The sequence below is a fragment of the Gossypium arboreum genome, chromosome 3 (genome assembly GCF_025698485.1).
Source record: "Gossypium arboreum isolate Shixiya-1 chromosome 3, ASM2569848v2, whole genome shotgun sequence".
In the NCBI taxonomy this organism is placed as follows: domain Eukaryota; kingdom Viridiplantae; phylum Streptophyta; class Magnoliopsida; order Malvales; family Malvaceae; genus Gossypium; species Gossypium arboreum.
In genome coordinates this window covers 123,341,253-123,347,868 of record NC_069072.1, presented here as the reverse complement: position 1 = coordinate 123,347,868, position 6,616 = coordinate 123,341,253, and positions in this window count along the sequence as shown.

Here is a 6,616-nt window from a genome sequence, read left to right as displayed (position 1 = left end):
TAAAAAGGTGTTCTCTAAGATTGACTTAAGGTCTGTATATTATCAGTTAAAAGTGAAAGAGATGGACATTCCTAAGACCGCTTTCAGGACTCGGTATGGTTACTAAGAGTTCCTTGTGATGCCTATTGGTATCACGATTGCTTCGCCAGCCTTTATAGACCTAATGAATTGGGTTTTTCAGCCTTACCTTGATTAGTTTGTTGTGGTCTTCATCGATGACATTTTGATCTACTCCAAGTCTGAAAAAGAGCATGATGAACATTTGAGAGTGGTTCTACAGATTCTTTAAGAGAAATAGTTATATGCCAGATTGATTAAGTGTGAGTTTTGGATCCACAAAGTGATGTTTCAGGGACACGTGGTATCGGCTGAAGTTATCCGTGTCAACCCAAAGAAAATTGAGGCAATCTTAGACTGGAAACAACCTAAGAATGTTAGTGAAATTTGAAGTTTCTTAGGTTTGGCTGGTTACTATAGGAGGTTTGTGGAAGGATTTTTCTTATGGTGAAAAGTATATTATCTACACAGATTACAAGAGTCTTAAGTATCTCATCACCCAAAAGGAGTTGAAATTGAGACAAAAGAGATAGATTGAGCTGTTCAATAATTACGATTATACCATTGTGTACCATCCGAGAAAGGTAAATATTGTTGTTGACGCACTGAGTAGAAAGTCGATGACTGATTTGAGGACAATATTCGTAAAATTAAGCTTGACAAATGATGGAGGTTTACTTGTGGAGTTGCAAGTAAGGCCTACCTTAATGGATGAGATTCAATCGAAGTAATCTATTAATAAGTCTCTGGCGCCTCGATTTAGATAGGTTGAGGAATGTAAGAATTCTAATTTTAGCCTTAATTCTATTACAGTTTTATACTTCCATGAGAGATACTGTATGCCCAATGATCGAGAGTTGAGGCAGTCTATACTTCGGGAAGCGCATAGTAGCCCATACGCTATGCATCCTAGAAGTAATAAGATGTATCAAGACTTGAGAGAATTTTATTTGTGGCTAGGGCTTAAGCGTGATGTAACCAAGTATGTGAGTAAGTGTTTGACATGCCAGCAAGTTAAGGCTGAGCATCAGTTTCTCTCGGGTCTGTTAAAGCCTATTTAGATTCCTTAGTAGAAATGAGAGCGTGTGACCATATATTTTGTTAGTGGGTTACCCTGGATACTTGCTAAGAAAGATTTAATTTAGGTTATAGTGTATCGACTGACCAAGCCAGCATATTTTCTACCTGTCCATACCGATTACTCTTTGCATAAGTTGGTGAGATTGTATATTTCCAAGATTGTGAGGCTTCATGGTGTACCATTGTCTATCATTTTTTATCAGGACCCTCGATTTACATGTTGATTTTGAAAAAAGTTGAATAGGCTTTAGGAACTCGATTGAATTTTAGTACAGCTTTTCACCCCCAGTCTGATGGGCAATCTGAGCGGGTTATACAGATTTTGGAGGACATGTTGAAGGGTTGTGTGATTGACTTCAATGGAAGTTGGGAAGAACACTTGTTTTTAGCCGAGTTTGTGTACAATAACAGTTTTTAGTCGAGCATCCAAATGGCTCCTTACAAAGCACTGTATGGTTGTAAGTGTCGTACACCTCTGTGTTGGAACGAGTTGGGAGAAAATAAAGTATTGGGCTTAGGTTTGGCATAAAAGACCGAGAATATGGTAAAACTAATTCAAGGTCAATTGAGAGCAGCATCTGATCGACAAAAGTCTTATGCCAACTTAAGGCTGAGAGATATCAAGTTCAATGTTGGGGATGCAAGGGCAAGCTGAGCCCGAGGTTCATTAGACTGTATAGAGTTCATAAGAGGGTTGGACCGGTGGCTTGCAAATTAGAGTTACATTTGGAACTAGACCACATTCATGACATGTTCCATGTTTTTATGTTGAGGGGATATCGTTCTGATCCATCCCACATGGTTCCAATCGGTGAGGTCGAGGTGAGACCAAGTTTAACTTATTAAGAAGAGCCAGTACAGATTATGGACCGCAAGGTCAAGAGATTGAGGAGAAACCAAATTCCTCTAGTGAAGTTCTTATAGCAAAACCATGGTGTTAGCGAAGCCACTTGAGAACCTGAGGATTCGATACGTCGCCACTACCCTCACTTGTTTGGACGAGGTAAATTTCGAGGACAAAATTTAATTTAAGAGGGGTAAAGTTGTCATGTCCTAGATTTTATTTATTATTTAGCGCTAGTTTATGTCACAATGAGTTAAATAGCTTAGTGGTTAAGTGTGTCATTTGTTTCCAAAATGTCCCAAGTTGAAGCTCCCATAAGCACACATTTTTAATTAAAATTTTTGACAATTTCAGCAATGTGTGAACACTCTTGCCATCCAACTCTTATTACCATACTAGGGAAGATTCTTTCCTTGATTACAAGGTCAACATTCCCATAATACTATCATTTTTCTTCCTTTTTACCACCTTGGACACCCTTTTATCCTTATTTCTCCTCCACTCCACCACCACACAAGGCTGCCGCACCTCCACCATATCACAGCCATCAGCCACCACAAAAATTCTCTGTTTTTCTTCTTTTCTCCTTCTCTACTCGTAATCAATTTTTCTGAGCATCAAATTCTAATTTTTTTGTTTATTTAATGGTTACTTCCCATTTTATTTTTTATTTTCTATTTTACATCTTATTATTTTCTGATAGTGCCAAACCCCTTCTTTAATCGACTCATCGTGGGAAGTTGTGAAGCCCTTATCCTTTTGATTTTATTGAAATTCGTAAATCCCAAATTCGTACCCCATTGCTTTGAAGAGTACGTTTGTTAGTCGATTAAGATTCAAGATTCGATCTCCTCCCTTAGAGTGGAAACAGAGTTGTTGCTATCGATATTGCGAAATCAGGTATGGAGACCTATTTGATTTAAATAAATAATATTATAATTAATCAATATAAAATGTTTATATTGGAGAAATATTTAATTGATGTTTAAATAAGTTTCTAAAATATGATATTGGGCGAAGACATTAAGTATTCATAAGGATTGATAAAATTCGATAAAAAAGGATTCCAAGTAAGTGTTTCTGAAACTTCAGATCTGTGTTGTTGATATGTGATTTGGTGATTTTTCTTTTAAATGTGATAATATGTTATTCTTAATACCCATGATATGTGATATATGGTGATTTGAATATGTATGTACGATAAACATGATATTGAAATATTGATATTCTGATTCACATGATAAACATGATAATAATCTAATATTCTGACTCGCATGTTAAGCATGTCATATTTCTGATTCTGATTAGCATGTTAAGCATACCACTTTGAAAGTCGTATTGAGATCTGAATTTGCATGTAAAGCATGTCTACTGAAAATCTATTTTGTATGCCATATCATATACATGGGGTTGGAAAATATGTACGAAGGAAGTATCTGATAGTATAACTGCGAATTTCTGGTGGCTTAACCACAATATTCTATATCTGGCAGTATATCTGCAAATTATCTAGTGGCTCAATGACAATATTCTATTTCTAGTAGCTCGACTGCATTATTCGGTGGCTTGTCCACATTATTGGTGTGTTATTGGATGGACGAATTTTAGGGAACTCATTATAGTGTGTAGCAGAGATGGGTAGGACTTATTTCTGAAAATCTGCACTGATTTTTGAAAAAGTGTTTCATTGACATCATCACTATGCATTATGATAAATGTGATTTTACGACTCAATGTTCTGCATGTTCATGATCTGTTTACACTATTGTTGTTATGTGTTAAATTATGTTATTATGATTTGTAACCTACACTGGGCTTTTTAAGCTCACCCCTTTAAATTCTGATTTTTCAAATAATAATCGAGGTTAAGATAGGCTCGGCTATAGATGTGCTCTCGGTCATTTTTCAGAAAACTATATTTTTGGTATTCATTATTTTGGGATGTGTTTAATTTCTTTGGACTTTGGTTTTGGACTTGAACTTTCTTTTGGGCTTTGGATTTATTGTGATTTTTGGATGGTTTTGCATGACATTTATTTTTAAACTAGTACTTAAGAGGTTTTTATCAAATAATAATTACATGATGAATTTTTCACAAGAAGGTTAATTCAACTCAATGATAGTGTTTTCAAACTCGATACACTATTTCCAAAACTCAACACTACTTGCTCATGAAACTGATGGTTTACAAGTTATATTATATCTACATTTTCAAAATGACGAACAAGTTTTGAAATATATAAATTGTCCGCCACGATGTTTTAATTGAAAACTACATTTTATGAAAACTATCAATACTTGAATCTTTCTAAAAGATAGACAGTTTTGGCGAACTCTTTCAAAAGGAAAATTATAGACAATATATGGCCTCTTTCAAAGTAAATCAAGATGATATTTTAAAATTAAAGACGATAATTAGAAATTAGTTAAATGGTTTTCTGCGCCATTCACATGGCCAATGTGATCTTTAAGATTCGGTCATAACGTCTAGGTCGGGTTTAAGAGGTTACATTTTGCCCTTTTAGAAGTTCTGTCAGCTTCCAAGTGTTGCTTCTTTCTATTGAGTTAATCTCCACTTTCATGGCTTTTTGCCATTTTTGTTCTTTGACAGCTTTTTGAAATATAAGAGGATCACAATATGCAAACAAAACAAAATGGGCAATTTGATCATCATCACCAGATAATATATCTCCACTTACATAATTGATCATCCAAGCTAGTCGCTTTCTTGGTTGAAGATTCATGGATGGCTACGTCATTATCTAGTTGATTTTCACAAGAAAGATGCGTGTGATGATCAATTATATTTGAAGTTTACTCTTGAGTTGCAACTTCAATTTTATCTTCATCACTATTAAAATTTGTGGGGATTTCTTATTTTTTAACATCATTTTCAGTCTAATTCCATGTAGCATTTTTATCAAAAATGATATCTCTGTTGATGATGATTTTTTTAGTGAGCGAATTGAACAATTTGTATGCCTTGGTTGTCTCACTTACACAAAAAAGTACATTTTTTGCCCTTATCATCAAGCTTTCTACTTTTCTGATCCAAAACATGTACATACGCGACACATCCAAAAGTTTTGAAGTGATCTACAGCTAGTTTTCTACTGCTCCATGCTTCCTTCAACATCATGTTTTGAATAGAAAAGGTGGGACTTCTGTTCAAAAACATGAATGCTCCAGTTTATATCTTTTGCCTAAAAAGTCTTCAAAATATTCCCCTTTTTCAACAGGCTTCTCACCATGTTGAGAATAGTTTGATTTTTCCTTTCTGATACATCGTTTTGCTGTGTTGTGTATACAATGGTGAGTTTTCTTCGAATGCCTTGTCCAGTGCAAAATTTCTCAAATTCCTTTGAGTTCCTACATGATCAATTCGCAATGTCTTAATAAAACTCTTTGTTTCATTTTCAACTTGAGCTTTGAAGCTTTTAAATATCATGAGAGCTTCTAATTTATCCTACAAGAAGAGCACCCATTTTTTTCTGACTATAATCGTCAATAAAAGTGATTAGATATTGTTTCCTCCATTTGATGTTGGATTAATTGGTCCACAAATGTTAGAGCGAATTAGCTACAACACTTTATTTGTTTTCCCCAACTTTCCTTGTGGAAACTGAGATCGGTGTTGTTTGCTAACAACACATTCCTCGCATATTGGATCAACTGGAATAGTGATTTGAGGAAGTCCTATCACCATATTCTTCCATTGGAGTGTTTTTAGTCCACCAAAATTTAGACGACCAAATCGAAAGTTCCATAACCATGATGGTTCATCTACTTTGGCTTGCAAACAGGTTTGAACACTTTTTATATGTAATGGAAACAATCTATCCTTTGCCTCTACCTTGAGATGAATCTTGATCATTCATATTGTGTTGATGACATCTGCCACCATCTTTATTGCCTCGACCTCTTACTCTAGCACCTCAACCTCTTGACTAGGTGAAGACACGTGATTTGTAAAAGCTTTCAATGCTTGCTCCTCCTTTTCCTATTGAACTATTTTCTTCTCGTGAACTAATAGAGAGCCTTACAACTGATCAAGAGAAAAAGTGTCAAGATCTTTTGATTCTTCAATAGAACAGACCACATATTTAAATTTTGGTGTCATTGATCGCATAATTTTCTCAACCACAGCCACATCCTCAATCTTTTCATCATGGATTCGCATTTTGTTGATTATTGCCATTGTTCTTGAGAAAAAAATTAGAAATTGATTCTTTAGTCTTCATCTGCAATTTTTCAAATTCGGATCGTAGAGCTTGAAACTATTGCCTCTTAATACTACTTGACCCTTGGTATTTCTTCTTCATATGGTCCCAAATGTGCTTAGAGGTATCTTTATAAAGAATTGTCTCCAAGATTAAACATTCAATAGCCTGAAACAAGTAGTTTTTGGTCTTAAGATCCTTCAACTTCATCCCCTCTATTTCTATGTTTGACATTGTTGCTGTGGACTTTGGCACTCCATTCGAGACAACTTGTCAATACTATTTTTATCTTAGAATATTCTCCATTAGCATGCTCTAGTGATCATAATGACTATCAAAGTGAGGTGTTGTTAGTTGCATGAAAATTTTAGACGCTATTGAATATATATATATATATATATATATATATATATAT